The sequence below is a fragment of the Solanum verrucosum genome, unplaced genomic scaffold (genome assembly GCF_900185275.1).
Source record: "Solanum verrucosum unplaced genomic scaffold, falcon-dt-bn FXZP01000161.1, whole genome shotgun sequence".
Taxonomy (NCBI): Eukaryota; Viridiplantae; Streptophyta; class Magnoliopsida; order Solanales; family Solanaceae; genus Solanum; species Solanum verrucosum.
The window spans coordinates 480,755-501,207 of NW_026020127.1; positions in this window are offsets into that span (position 1 = coordinate 480,755).

Here is a 20,453-nt window from a genome sequence, read left to right on the forward strand (position 1 = left end):
AAAATTTTTTGTGAGCATCGCTAACAACCTTATAAATGATGTGCATTGTCCAGAGGGGCAAACATATGCATTTTCAAGTTCAAACGAGGCCCGAAATAGGAAATACCATTTTTTTCATTTTTCGTGTGTTATATTTCATGAATTTTGGGTGATACTTGATCCTGACAGGTTTTTGGCTGAAAGTTTTAGTGGGCGTCCATGATGAACTTATTTATGAAGCGCGTTGGTCTGGTGGGGGCAAATGTAGGCATTTTCAAGTTCCAACGAGGCCTGGAATAGGAAACATTGTTTTTTCTAGCTTTGTGTGATAGTCCATGAATTTTGAGTATTATTTGATTCCGATAGGTTTTTGGCTGAAGTTTTTTGTGGGCGTACGTAACGACCTTAATAATGACGCGCGTTGGTTTGGAGGGGCAAACGTAGGAATTTTCAAGTTCAAATGACACCCGAAATACGAAATACTGATTTTTCTATTTTTCGTATGCTATAGTTCATGAATTTTGGGTCATATTTGATCCCAATGGGTTTTTGGCCGAAATTTTTTGTGGGCATCTCTGACGACATTATTAATGATGTGAATTGGTTCGAAGGGGCAAACTTAGACATTTTCAAGTCCAAATGAGGCCCGTAATAGGATGTACTGATTTTTTCATTTTTGTGTGCTATATATTATCTTGACGGGTTTATCGCTAAGATAGCTATTTGTTTCATTTGTCGTGGTTTATAGTCATGGATTTTGGCTGATATTTGTCCCGATGGGTTTTTGGCTGAAACTTTTTATAAGCGTCTGTGACAACCTTATTAATGACGCGCGTTGGTTTGGAGTGGAAAATGTAGGCATTTTGAAGTTCAAACGAGGCTCATAACAGTAAATATCAATTTTTCAAATTTTTTTGTGCTGTAGTCCATGAATTTTGAGTGATATTTGATCCTGACGGGTTTTCGACTGAAGTTTTTTCTGTGCATCCATACTAACCTTATTAATGATGCGCGTTGGTCTGGAGGGGAAAACATAGGCATTTTCAAGTTTAAACAAGGCGTGGCACATGAAATACCGATTATTTCATTTTTCGTGTGTTATTGTCTATGAATTTTGGGTGATATTTTATCCCGATGGGTTTTTGGCCGAATTTTTTTATGTACGTCCGTACAGACCTTATTATGACGCACGTTGGTTTGTAGGGGCAAACGTAAACATTTTCAAGTTCAAACAAGGTTCGAAACAGTAAATATTGATTTTTCATTTTTTGTGTGCTATAGTCCATGGATTTTGGATGATATTTAATCTTGGTGGGTTGTTTGCTCAAATTTTTTGTGGGCGTCTGTGATGATCTTATTAATGACGTGCATCGGTCCAGAGGAGCAAATGTAGAAATTTTCAAGTTTAAACGAGGCTCGAAACGGAAAATAATGATTTTTCCATTTTTATGCGCTATAGTGCATGAATTTTGGGTGTTATTTGATCTCGACGGATTTTTGGTCTAAATAGTCTGAGACGACCTTATTAATGATGCGTGTTGGTCCGTATTGGCAAACATAGACATTTTAATGTTCAAAAGAATCTCGAAATAGGAAATACAGATTTTCCATTGTTCGTGTGCTATAGTCCATAGATTTTGGGTGATATTTGATCCTGATGGGTTTTTAGCCAAAACATTTTATAAGCATCCGTGACGACCTTATTAATGACGTGCGTGGTTTGGAGTGTAAAACGTAGGCATTTTCAAGTTTAAACAAGACCCAGAATAATAAATATAATTTTTTTCATTTTTCGTGTGCTACAATCCACGAATTTTGGGTGATATCTGATCCTAACGGGTTTTCGGTTGATATTTTTCTATGTATCCATACCAACCTTATTAATGATGCACGTTGGTCTGGAGAGGCAAACATAGGCATTGCAAGGTCAAAGAAAGCGCGGATAGTGATTTTTTTTCATTTTTCATGTGCGATTGGGTGATATTTGATCCCGATAGGTTTTTGACTGAAATTTTTTTAGGCATCCATGACTACTTTATTAAGAAAACGTAGGAATTTTAAAGTTAAGAGGAGGTCTGGAAGAGTAAATACCGATTTTCCATTTTTTGTGTGCTATAATAGTCCATGAATTTTGGGTGATGTTTAATTCCAGCGGGTTTTTTGCCGAAATTTTTTTTGGGCGTCCGTGACGACCTTGTTAGTGATGTGTGTTGGTCTAGAGGGGCAAACATAGGAATTTTCAAGTTCAAACGAGGACCGGAACAGGAAATACCAATTTTCCATTTTTTGTGTGTCATAGTCCATGAATTTGGGTGTTATTTGATCCCGATGGGTTTTTAGCTGAATTTCTTTGTGGACGTCTGTGACAACCTTAATAATGATATGTGTTGGTCCTTAGGGGCAAATCATAGTCATTTTCATGTTCAAAAGAGGTCCGGAATAGGAAATACCGATTTTTCCATTTTTCGTGTGCTATAATCCATGGGTTTTGGGTGATATTTAATCCCAACGGGTTTTTTGTTGAATTTTTTGTGGGCGTCTGTGACGACCTAATTAATGACGCGCGTTGGTCAGGAGGGGCAAACTTAGGCCTTTTTAAGTTCAAACAAGGCCCGTTATAGGAAATACTGATTTTTTCATTTTTCATGTGCTATAGTCCATGAATTTTGGGTGATATTTGATCCGGACGAGTTTTGAGACGATATTGTTTGTGGGAATCCGTGATGACCTTATGAATTACACACATTGGTTGACATTTTCAAGTTCAAACGAGGCCCGAAACAGGATATATCGGTTTTTCTTGTGCTATAGTCGATGGATATAATTAGGTGATATTTGATCATGAAGGGTTTTTGGATGAAACTTTTTGTGGGTGTCCGTGACGACCTTATTAATGACACACTTTGGTTCGGAAGGGCAAACGTATGTATTTTTAAGTTCATACTAGGCATAGAACAGGAAATATCAATTTCTCTATTTTTCGTGTGTTTCATGAATTTTGGGTGATATTTGAATTTTTGGCTAAATTTTTTTTATGTGCGTCCGTGACAACCTTAATAATGACCTACGTTGGTCTGGAGGAACAAACGTTGTCCATCAATTGTTTTGCTTAACCGTCCAATATTTTTGCACATACTAGCTCAATACATGTTGCACGAAACTTTTTAAATTTTTTTAAAAAAAGAGGAAAATTATGTATATAAGCAAACATATAATAGTTAATTACTTAACTTAGCTATAGTTTGCCTTAATTACAGTTCGTGGCCTACTTTTAGTCATAATTACGCAGCTCAGCTTTTTAGTTTTGTATAATTTGCACGTTTGTATAATATAATTTGTATAAATTTTGTATAATTCATAATTTGTATAATATATTTTGTATAACTGTTTACACTTCTGATATTTGTAATTGTGTAAATGTGTAAATTCGTTATTTCGAGTTTATACAAAAATAACTGAATTATACAAATGTACCCGCGAATTATACAAACGAGATAGCTTAAATTGTAGTTACAGCCCATAAATACGCAAACTATAGCTATGGAGCATAATTAAGTTTATTATAGTGGCTATTTGCGAAAGTTCCTAAAAAAAAAAAAAAGGGTCTCTAATAGAAATTTTACAATCTCAAAGCTCGAGCCCCAGTCCATTACATAAGGACTTAAGGTTTTTAGGGAAAACATAAATAGTAAGGAAGCTATATTAGCATAAATAATTAACAAATTAAAGTATACAAGAAATAAGCATGACCAACTTAATAATTGATTGATAGTCAATTTACAAAACAAGATCTCCCTCTCTTGTATACCAATTTTATACCCAATATTTTTCCCATATATAAACTAGAAACTGAAATTAAAAGAAAAATGTATACGAAAAATAAATCAAGGGTAACTATTCCTATCTGATATATATTATATATATATACATATAATAAACAATGAACTAAACTCCGATTCTAGAACCATGGGAGATCAAGATTCAAATCTCACGTTATATGATATTTTGTCAAATCATCAGAAATTTGATGTATAGAATTAACCGATGACTGTATTGATGAAGAGTAACAAATATATTTGATAGAATAGTCTAATACGTTACCCCAAGTTGACTCAGGCACCATGCTCATCCATGTTAAGTCATGTCGTTTCTCTTTTTACTTTCGGTAAATATTTTCCATCAGCCTTGAAAGAAAGAAGGAGAAGAACAGTGCATAAAACACCTCACATTCAAGTAGGGTTTGAGAAGGGACTGCACTCCAAGGGTGTAATATTGTAGGTAGCTTAGTTATCCTAAGGCAAGATCTATCATTCGAACTCGTAACTTATCGGTCATACGAAGATAAATTTATTGTTGCTCCAAGGCTCTGAAGAAAGGAAGAAAGAAACCAAACAAAAAATTATCTACCTAGGGAAGACCAATATTACTATTAAAAATAAGGTAGATTGTAAAAAAGATATACAAAATATTTTTCTTACCTTAGATCAGAGAAGGGAGTGAATTAGACCCTAAATTTGAAGGATCAACATAATCACTAGCCCAAGAAAGAAAAGGATTATCAACATAATTCATATCTTCAATCTGATTAAGCTCATGGCAATTAGAATCTTGAAATTTGTCATTGTTGGTAATGAGGTTTTGTTGATGAAGTGTAGGAGCTATAAGGGAGGTCAAATTTGAACTTGAACTAGATATTAAAGAAGATCCAAAAGTAGGGTAACTTGAAAGAAGTGAAGAACTAGAGTTATTAGTACTAGTTACAATATCTTGGATCTTCTTGAACTCATTAGAAAACCCTAATCCAAGGTTTTCATTATTGGAAACCCTAGAAAAATTAAACAATCTTGGAAATTGGATGTTTGGATCAAAAGGGTTAGTGGATAATCCATTATTAAACAAAGGATTAGTATGATCAACAACAACTTGGGGTTCATGAAAATTAGGACCAAGATTTGTAGAAGATGTAACAAAATTTGGTTTCTGGATTTTTTTGTTTTTCCTAGAGGAACCACCCAAAGGGACATTTCTTAGGGTTCCACCTCTAGTCCAATACCTTTTACAAGATTTGCAAAAATGTCTTGGCTGAGACAAACTATAATTGTTGTAGTAACAAAACTTGGTGTTCGATGAATCGCAACGAGGGCATTTTAGGGTTTGTTGTTGTTGTGGTTGTTGTTCTGGTTGATCTTGGATATTTTGTTTCTCCATGATCATGAAGTTGATTTTCTGCAAAAAAGAACAAGGGAAAAAGTGTTGAATGAAATCATGAATGAATACTCTCTTCTAAAAGCTAATTAAGAAACAAAAAATGGGGTCAAGAGAAATTGTGTACCATATTCTTCTCATCACTTTCTCCTAGCATGTTTTTTCTTCTAAATGCTTCTTGATTCTCTATGAAGAAGGAATTTTGTTTGAAACAAAGAGTAAGAAGACAAATATATAGCTAAAGAAATATTTTATATTTAGAGAGAGATATTAAGCCACGATATTTGCATTTAATTATTAGTGTTGTTTAAGTACTATAGGCGGAGACTAAAATTATTGCAAATCAAGCTTTCTAACTTCACAATATAGGAATAAGGTTGTATACATATCACTTTATCCAAATTTCACTTGTGAAATTATACTGAAAAAAATTGTTATCGTAGATGATATAAAATAATTATTTAAAAAGTTTTCAAATAAAGAAAAACTTTATTGTATTTATATTCTTTTTAGAATTACTATAAAGAAAAAAGGTTACATAAAACTAGGAAGTAATTGGTAGCTCAATAATATTTTCCTTCGGTCTCAACTTGGGTCAATGAAAAAAATCATTCATTTCGATAAGATATAAGAGAAAATATTTTCGGTCTCAACTTGGGTCAATAAAAAAAATCATTCATTTCGATAAGATATAAGAGAAAATATTTTCAGAAGATCCTATAATAAATATATGTCCCATTAATATTATAAATTGATAATTCTTTGAAAGTACAAATATATTTAAGGCCTTTTAGTGAAATGATTCTATTGTGTGTTTGTTTTTTTTTTTGTTAAAATTTAAATCTAGTTGAAGCTCATCTCTAACTTTTCTTCTTGCATCCAAAAGTTCCAGTGTTGGCTTTTCGAAACGCACCATAAAATTGTGAAGAGTTCTAGATGCGATAAGTGTTTCCCTACGGTTAATTGGTTCCAAATGTATTATATCATTTTCAAAAAAATATATTACAATGAATCATATACATTGTACTTTATGTATAATGAAAGAATTCTTATGTAAATTCAATAAATATGATACATAATTTAGTAAGATACAATGATTTTGATGTATTCATTGTACTTTATGTATAATAAATTTATTTTTATGTGAATTCAATAAATATGATACATAAGTTAGTAAAATACAATGATTTTGATGTAATCAAAATTAGCTTTCATTGGATCTCAAAACACTCTTTAAATTAATAAATATTAATTTATCGATTTAATAATACCTTTATAAAATAACAATATTTTATAGTCCCACTAATATTAATTTAATGAGATTTACTGTAATTTATATTCACCGATATGGTTAAAAAAAGAAGCTATATGGCTATTAGTATGTTCATATTATCTCATATATATATACTTCCACTTTGATTTCGTATAATTCTCTTTAATATAATTGAAAAATAAAAAAGGTTAAATTATATCATTATTTATATCCTAATTTCACGTGTAGTGTTTGCTTTGGTCCTGAAGAAACGTAGATCGTTATTAAATAGTGCTCCCTCAGTCTCAATTTATGTGACTTACTTTTCTTTTTGGTCAGTCCCAAAAAGAATAACATATTTCTATATTAAGTAACAATTTAACTATAAAATGTATATTTTACCCTTAATGAAAGGATTTACAGCAACACAAATTTCTATCATTCATTTTTTATCACAAGTTTTAAAAGTCTTTCTTTATTTCTTAAACTTCGTGCCGAATCAAAGTACCTCACATAAATTAGGACGGAGGAAGTATAATATAATGTCTGGCAAAAGAATATTATGGAAAGACATTTTTTTTAGTCAAAGATATGACAGAAAGTAAAGTAAGCAAGAACATGACATATGAATATTCTTGAGATTTCCAAGAAAAAAAAAAGGAGATATATTATATAGTTTAAAGCAGTAAAACATTATCACGTACCCAAAAAAAAAAACATCACAACACGTAAGTTAGTAAATATTTTACATTTCTTTGTTTAGATTAGATTAATGATACAAATTTATATTTGTTGATTAATGTGGGATAACTTAATATTTACTAAGCATGGGTGTCTATCTATTAGAGCATGAATAACATAATCTGATTTTAACATAAAATATAAAAGTTGTTAAATGAATTTGACACTGTCATCATATAAGTGAATAACATAATATATATATATATATATAAAGCTTATAACCCATTGCTTCGATAAGTTATAGAGGTAGTAGCTCAAAGCTTAAATAATTAGTTATACTCCTCGACATTTTAAATATATCAATGAATACGTGTAGAATTCTTTAAAAGTAACACATTTTTTAAAGAATTAATAAAAGTATAACAACATTTTTTTTTAAAAGTCTGAACAATATAAGTTATTACTATAAACCTAAATTATTCCAATAACTAACATTTGGTTGTTTTATAGAAATAAGTCCTACACTAAGAAATAATGTACATGTAATATTCTTTCTGCAATAAAATAAAATTAGGTGATGTTCAAGAGAATGTTTATTAAAATAATATTCAAGAGAATGTTTATTAAAATACAATTAGGTGATGTTCAAGATAATGTTTATTAATAATTCCTTCTTGTAATCATTTTACTGATTTACTTATAGAATTATCCACAAGTTACCCAAAAATATGACTAAAATGGATAATTTTAACAAGTGATGTTATATGTTTAAATTATTGTAAGTGAAGAATATTTAGATAGATTCTGAAACAAAACACATAAAAACAAAAACAAAATAACAGAATTCATAATAATGTTTGATTTTCTGTTTTTAAACCGATGACAATGATTTTCTCCTTTCTTGTACGATAATAGTTTGTTATTAATATATTTTATTTATTGCCCATGATATATATAATAGATATCAAATTATCATATCGAATTAAAAATTTTGATATGGGGGTTCGGGAATTATAAGATAAATGGTATACATTTTAAATATTTTTGATATTTGATATTCGATATATATAAAATAATATTGAAATATCGTGTATCATATAAGTCATTTTCATATATTACTCCCTTTATCCAATTTATGTGGCACTTTTCGTTTTACAAGAGTCAAACAGTTTATCTTTGACCGGTAATTTATGCATGTAATCATGAAATTTTTTGAAATGAAATTTTTATATTTCCCGACATGTTTTTGGCCGAAATCTTTCATGGACGTCCGTTACGACCTTATTAATGGCATGAGTTCGTACCGAGGGGCAAACAGAGAATTTTCAAGTTCAAACGAGCCTTAATGCGGGAAAAACCAAATTTACCGATTTTCGTGTGCTATAGTCCATGGATTTTTTGGTGATACGTGATCCCGACTTATTTTTGGTCGAAGTTTTTCATGGACATCCGTTACTATCTTATTAATGGCGTGAGTTTACCCCGATGTGCAAACAGACGTATTTTCAAGTTCAAACGAACCCCAATGCAGTAAATATAAAATTTACCAATTTTCGTGTGCTATAGTCCATGGATTTTTGGTGATACGTGATCTAGACTTGTTTTTGGTTGAAATTTTTCATGGACGTCCGTTACGACCTTATTAATGACGTGAGTTGGTTTTGAATGGCAAAGAGACGTATTTTCAAGTTCAAACGAGCCCCAATAGGGGAAAAATCTAATTTACCAATTTTCATGTGCTATAATTCATGGATTTTTGGTGATACATGATCCCCACTTGTTTTTTGCCAATTTTTTTATGGGCGTCCCTAATGACCTTATTAATGGCTTGAGTTGGTCCCGAAGGGAAAATTGAAGCATTTTCAAGTTCAAACAAGCCTCAATACGGGAAAAACCAAATTTATCAATTTTCGTGTGCTATAGTACATGGATTTTTGGTGATACGTGATCCCAACTTGCTTTGCCGAAAAATTTCACGAACGTCTGTTACAACCTTATTAATGGTGTGAATTGGTCTTGAGAGGCAAACAAACATATTTTCAAGTTCAAACGAGCTCTAATGCGGGAAAAACTAAATTTGCCAATTTTTGTGTGCTATAGTCCATGAATTTTTGGTGGTACATGATCCCAACATGTTTTAGGCCGAAATTTTTTATGGACGTCCGTTACAACCTTATTAATGGCGTGAGTTTGTCCCGAGGGGAAACATACACATTTTCAAATGAGCCCCAATAAGGGAAAAACCAAATTTACCAATTTTCGTGTCCTATAGTCCATGGATTTTTTATGATATGTGATCCCGACTTTTTTGGCCGAAATTATTCATGGGCGTTCGTTACAACCTTATTAATGGCGTGAGTTTGTCTCGTGGGGCAAACATACGCATTTTCAACTTAAAACGATCCCTATATAGTAAAAACTAAATTTAACAATTTTCATGTACTATAGTCCATGAATTTTTGGTGATACGTGATCCCGACTTGTTTTTGGCCGAAATTTTTCATAGATGTCTGTTACGATCTTATTAATAATGTGAGTCTGTCCTGATGGGTCTTTTTCTTTTGGGAAATTAATGTCACTATCTCAATGGTGATGAAATCCAGATTCAAGATAGAGTCAGATAGCAATAGTTGGGTGCATATTGTTAAGGCACTGGAGGGCTATAGTCCTAACTATAGTTTCAAAATTGTGAGATGGTTGTCTCCCCCTATCAATTGGTTGAAATGTAACACGGATGGAGCATCTAAGGGTAATCCTGGACCCAGCACAACAACTTTCTGCATAAGGGATCATCTAGGGGATTTGGTTATCGCTAAAAGTTTCAAAATACAAGTTACTACAATTATAGTGGCTGAAACTAAGGCTATCACAGAAGGATTATTGTTTTGTAAGGATAAATTGATTGAGCATGTCATTATAGAATCGGACTCTATGGCTATGGTTCAAATTTTGGAAGGGAGGTGGGATATTTCGTGGAGTGTTGCTTTGGAGGTGAATAAGATTAATGAGTTAAGGGGAAGTTTATCAGCAAGAATTCATCATTTCTTCGGGGAATGAAGTATTCTTGCGGATTATTTTGAGAATTTGGTTTTTCATGCAAGTGATTTCCAATTCAATCAATATCATGACATCACAAATGAAGGCAAAGCAATACTAAACATGGACAAAATAGGCACACCACAGATCAGAAGAAGCATTACTAACTGTTAACAACATTTTTGCAGGTTATTAGTCTCACAGAAACAACTGTTACGAGTTGAACATATAGCATTTTTCATTCATTCCCTATTGTCTCAAGCAAGTTCAATTGATGTATGTATTTGCATCTGGTGAGAGCTTTGGGGTGTCCGGGGATACCACATTAGGAATTAGGATTTAAAAAAAGGTGTTTTTCTTTGTCTTTGTAAAAAGGTTGCAAAGTTATTTGCAAAGATTTCATCTTTTAGTTGTTAATAATTCTTGTTGTCATCCAAAATTTGGAGCTCAGATGGTGGTATCAATCTCAATTGATGTTCAATCCATTGAGTTCTAGATAAGAGATAGCAAGGGTGATTAAGAAAGTTGGGGACAAAATGCTTAGTTGGTGAACAAACAAGGCATATCGGGTCCTTAGTAGCTAAAACTAATAAGATAAGAGTTCTTATTAAAGAGAGGGAGATGCTGAGGTGACTATTCGTGGTATAATAAGCAACAATACAGATCTCGTCTTACCTGATCGGAGCTTGTTGGGGAAAGGGAAATGAATGTGTTGCCTTGAACATCATTTCTTGGTTGCTGAAGAATCCATGGTAATGGTGAAATCATGCTCAGAGGTGAAGAGTTTCGGAGCTCAAGGAGTGATGGGTTTGTTCTCTTCCAGATGCATCTTCCTCAAAGGAGAATCCTTGTTGTTTCATATTCTGATTTGCTTTTCTTTTGGTTTTGTTTTTATTGTCTTTATTTTTGTTTGGGTTGGACCTTTTGGAGCAGGTTGTTTTCTGTACAGCTTTGCTTGGTTTTTTATTGCTTTTTATTTACCTGGAAAAAAATGCGGGAAAAACTAAATTTACCAATTTTTGTGTGCTATATAGTTCATGGATTTTTGGTGATACGTAATTCCGACTTGTTTTTGACCAAAAATTTTCATGGATGTCCGTTACGAACTTATTAATGGCGTGAGTAGGTCTCAATGGGTAAACATATGCATTTTAAAGTTCAAACAAGCCCCATTGTGGAAAAAAACAATATTTCTGATATTTGTGTGCTAAAGTCCATGGATTTTTGGTGATACGTAGTCCCGATTTGTTTTTGCCAAAAAAAATTCATGGTCATCCATCACAACCTTATTAATGGCGTGAGTTGGTCCCGAGGGGCAAACAGACACATTTCTAGTTCAAACAAGCCCCAATGCGAAAAAAACTAAGCTTACTGATTTTCATGTGCTATAGTCTATGAATTTTTAGTGATATATGATCCCAACCTGTTTTTGGCCGAAATGTTTCATGGATGTTCATTACGACCTTATTAATGGCATGAGATGGTTCCGAGAGGCAAACAGACGAATTTTCAAATTCAAACTAGCCCGAATGCAGAAAAACCAAATTTACTGATTTTTGTGTGCTATAGTTCATGGATTTTTGGTGATACATGATCCCGACTTGTTTTTTGCCAAAAAATTTTATGGACACCGTTACAACCTTATTAATGGCATTAGTTTTTCCTAAAGGGAAAACAAACGCATTTTCAAGTTCAAACGAGCCCAATACGGGAAAAATAAAATTTATCAATTTATGTATGCTATAGTCCAAGGATTTTTATGATACGTGATCCTGTAGGCCAAAATTATTCATGGATGTTATGACCTTATTAATGGAGTAAGTTTGTCCCGTGGGGCAAACAGATGTATTTTGTAGTTAAAAGATCCTCATATGTTAAAAACAAAATTTACCAATTTTCATGTGCTATAGTCTACGAATTTTTTATGATACGTGATCCCGATTTTTTTAGATGAATTTTTTCATATACATTCATTACGACTTTATTAATGGCATGAGTTGGTCCCGGAGGAATACAAACGCATTTTAAAGTTCAAACAAGCCCCAAAGCAAAAAAAAAATCAAATTTTATCGATTTTCGTGTGCTATAGTCCATGGATTTTTGGTGATACAGGATTTCGTCTTGTTTTTTGATAGAATTTTTCATGGAATTCCATTAGGACCTTATTAATGGGGAGAGTTGGTCCTGAGTGGCAAACAGGTGGATTTTCAAGTTCAAACTAACCCTAAAGTAGGAAAAATTAGATTTTACCCATTTTCGTGTGTTATATTTATTGGTACATGATTCCATTTTTTTTGCCAAAACTTTTCATGGAAGTCCTTACGATCATATTAATAGCGTGAGTTCATCCCGAAAGGGAAAACGGACCCATTTTCAAGTTCAAATGAGCCTCAAAGCAAGAAAAATCAAATTTTATCGATTTTCGTGTGCCATACTACATGGATTTTTGGTGATACAGAATTTCGGCTTGTTTTTTACCAACATTTTTAATGGACGTCCATTACAAACTTATTAATGGCGTGAGTTCATCCCGAGGAGCAAACATGTGCATTTTAAAGTTCAAATAAGCCCAAAGAAAGAAAAATCAGATTTTACCGATTTTCGCGTGCTATAGTCCATGGATTTTTGGTAATCCGGAATTTCGACGTCATTTTTGCCAAAAAGTTTCATGGACGTTCGTTAACACCTTAGTTATGGAACCATTTGGTTCCCACAGCCAAATCGGCCATTTTCAAGGTTAAACGAGCCCAGTATAGTCCATGGATTTTTGGTGATCCGGAATTTCGACTTCATTTTTACCATAATTTTTCGTGGACATTCATTAAGACTTTAGTTATGGAGAGTCAGTTGGTCCCCACGGTCAAACCGGTCCATTTTCAAGGTCAAACGAACTCCAGAGCAGATAAACCCCCCATTTTGTCGATTTTATGTACTATAGTCCATTGATTTTTGGTGATCTAGAATTCCGACGTCATTTTTGCCAAAAATTTTCATGGACGTCCATTAAGACCTTAGCTATGGAGCCAGTTGTTCCCCACGGCCAAACCATCCCACTTTTAAGGTCAAACGAGCCCAGAGCAAGTAAACCCCAATTTTGCTAACTTTCGTATGCAATACTCCATAGAATTTTTGTGATCCAAAATTACGACGTCATTTTTGCCAAAAATTTTCAAGGACGTCCCTTAAGACCTTAGTTATGGAGCGAGTTTGTCCCCACGGCCTATTCGGGCCAATATCAAGGTCAAACGAACCCTAGAGAAGGTAAACCCAGTTATGCTGATTTTCGTGTGCTATAGTTCATGGATTTTTGGTGATCCAAAATTTTGACGTCATTTTTGCCAAAAAAATTCATGGACATCCGTTAAGACATTATCTATTGAGTCAGTTGGTTCCCACGGCCAAACAGGCCAATTTTCAAGGTCAAACGAGCCCAGAGTAGGTAAACCCCCCATTTTGCCAATTTTTGTGTGCTATAATCCATGGATTTTTGGTGATCCAAAAGTCCGACGTCATTTTTAAAAAAAAAATTCATGGACATTCGTTAAGACCTTAACTATGGAGCTAGGTTGTCCCCACGGCCAAACCGGCTCATTGCCAAAAAAATTCATGCATGGCCGGCCGTTAAGACCTTAGATATAGAGCTATATGGTCCCCACGGCCAAACCGACCCATTTTTAAGGTCAAACAAGCCCACAACAGGTAAACACCATATTTTACCGATTTTCGTGTGCATAGTCCATGGATTTTTGGTGATCCGGAATTTTGATGTCATTTTTTGCCAAATATTTTTATGGACGTCCATTAAGACCTTAGTTATGGAGTCAGTTGGTCCCGACGACCAAACCGACCTTTTTCAAGGTCAAACATGCCCCAGAGCAGATAAACCCCCCATTTTGTCTAGTTTCATGTGCTATATTCCATGAATTTTTGGTGATCCAAAATTCCAACGTCATTTTTGCCACAAAAATTCATGGACGTCCGTTAAGACCTTAGCAATGGAGCCAGTTGGTCCCCACGGCCAAACCGGCCCATTTTCAAGGTCAAACAATCCCCAGAGCAGGTAAACCCCTCATTTTACCGATTTTTGTGTGCTATAGTTAATGAATTTTTGGTGATCCGGAATTTCGACGTCATATTTGCCAAAAATTCTCATGGACGTCCGTTAAGACCTTGGTTCTGGAGCCAGTTGGTCCCCACGGCCAAATCGGCCTATTTTCATGTGCTATAATCCATAGATTTTTTGTGATCCAGAATTCTGACGTCATTTTTGCCAAAAAATTTCATGGACGTCCGTTAAGACCTTAGCTATGGAGTCAATTGGTCCCCATGGCAAAACCGACCCATTTTCAAGGTCAAACAATCCCCAGAGCAGGTAAACCCCCCATTTTGCTGATTTTCGTGTGCTATAGTTAATGGGATTTTGGTGATCCAAAATTCCGACGTCATATTTACCAAAAATTTTCATGGACGTCCGTTAAGACCTTAGTTATGGAGCCAGTTGGTCCCCACGGCCAAACCGGCCCATTTTCGAGGTCAAACGACCCCAGAGCAGGTAAACCCCCCATTTTGCCAATTTTTGTGTGTTATAGTCCATGGATTTTTGGTGATCCAGAATTCCGACGTCATTTTTGCCAAAAAAAAATATGGACATCCGTTAAGACCATAGTTATGGAGCCAGCTTGTCCCCACAGTCAAACCGGCCCATTTTCAAGGTCAAACGACCCAGAGCAGGTAAACCCCCATTTTGCCAATTTTCGTGTGCTATAGTCTATGTATTTTTGGTGATCTGGAATTTCGACGTCATGTTTGCCAAAAAAATTCATGGACGTCCATTAAGACCTTAGCTATGTAGCCAGTTGGTCCCCACGGCCAAACCGGGCCAATTTCAAGGTCAAACAAGCCCCAGAGAAGGTAAACCCCTCATTTTACCAATTTTCGTGTGTTATAGTCCATGGATTTTCGGTGTTCTAGAATTCCGACGTCAATTTTGCCAAAAATTATCATGGACGTCCATTAAGACCTTAATTATGGATCTAGTTGGTCCCCACGGCCAAACCGTCCCATTTTCAAGGCCAAATGAGCCCAGAGCAGGTAAACCCCCCATTTTGTCGATTTTCGTGTATCCATGAATTTTTGGTGATCTAAAATTTCGACGTCATTTTTGCCAAAAGTTTTCTTTAGTATGTAATGTATTTATAAATTACTAAAAAATAATACTATAAATTATAAAAATTCGGGAAAAGGGTCTGAAAAATACTCTAACTTTGGCCGAAATTGTTGTTACAATACCAAACTTTATGGAGCACCTTTTACCCTTCCTGCACTATTTAATAGTCTATTTTAAAGGTATATTTGTGCCCACATGGACACGTTACTATTTATAATTATGCAATATTTATGATGTCCACGTGGGCACATATGTACCTTTAAAATACACTATTAAATAGTGCAGGGGGTAAAAGGTCTTTTCCATAATATTTCAGATATTTTTCCCTAAAAATAACAAAACAAAATATTATATAGAAGTGAATATAGGAGCTTAGGGTCATATTAGTTTTAAAAAGAAGTTTAATTGTGAGTTTAATCTTTTTTATATACATTTATGTGGTTGTAAAAGAGTTCACGCATATAAAATTTAAAATTTAAAATAAATTTGCTAAGATATTTTTCCCAAAACAACTAAGAAAGGAATAGTCATCTTCTCAAGGAACCTCAACTCAAGTAAATCATATTAAAATCAATTCTTGAAAAAAGAAAAATAGCGAAGATGTCATATATTTCCTCTATTTCAATTTGTTCGTCTTACTTTCTTGGGAAAAGGCATAGATTCCCCCTTGAACTTGTCCCAAAAAATCAATTATACACTTAAACTATCATGACGACATATTACACATAGTTACTACTTAAAAGTGAATTATTAGAGAAAGAAAGTTTAGTGATAACGTGGGTGGGATTTAGTGATAAAGAAGATATAATTATTAGAGAATTTCAATAATTAATTAGTGTAAAATAGAGTTAACAAAAAGAAAGTTAATAAACAAAGAAAAGAAAACAAAAAGAAATTATAAAATCTGACGTGGCGCTGATGTAGTGCTTATGTGGCAATTGAGTGTAATACACTACATGCTGTGAGAGTGGTGTGACGTCTCAAGGTGGTAGTAAATTCAGTTTAAATAGTAAAGGTGTGTAATAGGCCGTCATAATAGTTTAAGCGTGTAACTGATTTTTCAGGACAAGTATAGGGGGGAATTTATGCCTTTTTTCTACTTTCTTTTTTAGTCTATTTCGGAAAAAACATTTTTCCCTTTTTTGACAACTTTTAATTTCAACTTTTCACATTGCACGTTTAAGACTATGAAATTAAAACATATTTTGATATATTTTACCTATCTTTAATTTAAGATCACAAAATTCAAAAGTTTTATTTATTTTTATTTATCTTTAAATATCCATGTCAAATTAAAATTAACCAAAGAAACAAAAACGAATGGAATAAAAAATGATGGAGAAAAAAAGTCAACAACAAAAAATAGTATGATAAACAAAGTTAAGAAAAAAATAGGTAATAATAAAATTGAAGAACACGAGGAAAATTAAATAATTCTCGATTATCTATTACTAGCTTTCTACCCAAATTATCGACTTTGTCATATTATTTTATCTAGAATCATATTCTCGATAAATTGTATGTGTATCATGTCGACCTACTTATACCTCTTATAAAACCTATCATATAATGAGACTTGAGCATGCAAAAGAGAAAGAAACACATATTACATATAAATCGCATTTGACAGACGCGTTTTACCCTTTCTTTATCATAAGGGCATTTTTGGTATTTAAAAGCTTACGTCCCTGTAAGTGCCACGTGCAATTCTACTTTTGCATTGTATTTTAATTTTTATCACAAATAGTTATCTTGTATTTTTATAAATGAAATGTTTTCATGTTTTTTTAGTGAAAAATTTCTCAATCTTTTTGTACGTATTTTTCGTTCTAATTTATGTAATAGAGTTAAAATTTGAAGATTTAATCAAGTTTTTTTATTGGTACATTTTTATGCATTTTAAATAATTTAATCTGTTAATTATTATGTTTTATAATAATTTTTATGTAATTTCAAATTTATATATATTACATTTCATGAAATATCAATTTATATATTCAAATTCACGATTAAAGTTTAAAATTTTAAATATTAATATTTTTTTTTATTTTACTATTAGAATATTGAGTCAATGCTCAGCACGGGTAAAACACCACTAATGTATCAATAGAGATGTACCCATATATTGTTGAGCAACTTTCACATATAGCAAACACAAAATTCATATTTGTATGCTATAGCAAAGTTTGCATAATTGTGCTACATAGCAAACATAAATATGTATATTTCGCTATACATATACAAAAGAAAGCAGTTGTATAATCTGTTTTGGTATATATATACAAAAAGATCAATTGTATAAAGTGAGAGAGGCGAGTGAGCGAGCGAGATCTGGGAGAGTGGCGAGCGAGATCTGGGAGAGGGGAGAGAGGGGAACAAAAATATATGTATATATACAATTTTCACGCATTTTATACATTTGCGTTTTTGTATAAAGTGAGAGAGGCGAGTGAGAGAGCAAGATCTGGGAGAGTGGCGAGCGACATTTGGGAGAGGGGAGAGAGGGGGACGAAAATATAAGTATATATACAATTTTCTCTCGCTTTATACAAACACAAACCCATTTTATACAATTTGTGTTTTTTGTATAAAGTGAGAGAGCGAGATCTGGGAGAGTGGCGAGCGAGATCTGGGAGAGTGGCGAGCGAGATCTGGGAGAGGGGAGAGAGGGGAACGAAAATATATGTATATATACAATTTTCTCTCGCTTTACACAAACACAAACGCACTTTATACACTTGCGTTTGTATAAAAAATGAGAGAGGCGAGGGAGAGAACGAGAGTGGCGAGCGAGATTCACCAAGAGAGAGGTGAAATAGCAACAGTTTGCTATGAGGTACAATTAAATCAATCTATATTTATAGCATTTAATTTGAATTAATAGTTTGCTATTATATACAATTTTCCCTATATTGTTTTCCATATACAATGTCTCCATTGTAAGGGATAGATAATAGACAATTTGTGTTGAATTAAGTTTTAGTTATTAAGTCTAAAAACTATGTATTATGCCTAGAAAAGAAATATATCGTCAATGAAATTAATTAATTTATGTGGAATTTTTATATTAGAGGGATCACAATAAAACTGTTTGCAAACTTTTTTTAAAAGTAATAATGAAAATTGGGGGTGGGGGAAGAGGAAATGAAAGAGGGATTATATTGGGTAGGAATGACAATGGAGCGGTGCGAAACGTGGATGAGATGGGTTGAGCTTAATTCGCAAAAAATTTAATCCCGGTACATAACAATTTTTTTCATTTTTAACCCGCCCCGCATAGACCCGCTGCACATAATTTTTTTAATAATTTTTTTTCTAGTTATGTTTGATACTAAAAAATTAAATTCATAAAAACAAATTTATTTTTTCATTAAGTTTTATTAAGGAAAAACTTCAGAATATGGCAAACATTCATGTTATATGGATATAATTAGACTATAAATAGCAAAGTTAAATATGTACAAATAAATAAAAAAAATTATATATAATTAATATAATAAATAAATATTAAATAGGAAAGTAATTATTGAATGCCTAATTAATTATGGCAGACACATTTGTGATCTTTTCTCATGTTTACCATCATCAAATTTTTCTCTTTCATCAATATTCATAAATCACATACTTTCTGATTTTTTTTTCCCCCAAATTCATTCAAATTCAAGATCCATTACATCACTGCAGGAGCGGTTTTTGTGATTTTGTATCCATCAGATATCTTCTAATTGCATATTTATCTCATTTTTATGAACATCATATATCTACACTTTCTTCTATTTTCATAGGGTTTTGATTCAAGAATTTATTTATCCATTTCAATGGCTGAAATTGATACTCCGAGGAGGGTTACGAGAGATATACATTTATTTGACAAACTGTTGGATGAACTACGTACCTTCTTTTGATTTGTGTATTACTCAACAACAAATCAAAATTTCAGGCTCTATTGCTGCAATGGAGAACGAAAGAAGAACAAAAAAGGTTAATGACCATATACCCTTAAATCTGCTTGAAGAAATCGAACATGCGAAATTAGTAAAGAGGAAAAAAGGTTCAAAAATGAAAACTAATCTTGTGATTCAAGTGGTCTGGAAAAAGAGCGGTCGAGCAGGAACAAGAGGAAAATGAAATTGAGATTTGTATGCTTTATTTGTTTTAGTTTAATGTCATTTACTTATATATATCAACACATGTATTGTGTGTCATTGTCATTATATTATGGATTGTCCTCTTGTATTGAAATTGTTAGAAAATTTGATTTCGTATGTATATAGTTGTTAAAAAATGAGTACAAGAAGAACATGAACAAAAAAGAGATTAAGGGTTCTTTGATTGTCAATTTTGTATATAGTAGAATACTTATATACATAGACATTTGTATTATTATATAACCACAAGTTGAATTGTTGATCTGTGAATACAATTATATTTGAATACATAAGTACTCTGTCAAATTTAAAAAGTTGATTAGGGAATTCAAGTATAGTTGGATACATCAATACAATATTGTTTGCCTTTTCAAAATTTTATTTACAAGAATACTTATACAGTTTGATGCCCACAAATTGTATATATTTTTGCTCATGTGTCTAATGTATCCATACTTATTCAGTTTTATACCCACAAATTGTATCTTTTTTGCTCGTTTGTCCAATGTATCCATATTTTGCTTAACAACAATGTTGAAATGTTTTCATATTTATATACATAGATACGTATATTGTTATATAAGCACAAGTTGAAATGCTGATTTGCGAATACAGTTATATCTAGATAGATAAGTACTATATCTAAGATAAAAAATTGATTAGGGAATACAAGTATAGTTGTATCCAACGTATTCATTGTATTCTATATTGGTGTATTCATTTTTTGTTTAACAACTAGTGTATCTTTTGCCATGTAGTTCACCTAATTCAAAATCGAAATACTTAACCTTCATTCACAAATTCAACAATTTGCTTACATACAATAACTTGAATTAACAAAAAAAAAATATTAATACCTTCATGACGCCGGAATAAGAATTATGGAGACAACAAGAAAATTGAGTATGATGTATCACATTTTTTGTTAAACTGATAAAGAATATGATATGATATGTCTTTAAATGAGTAATTTAAAGTTATAAAG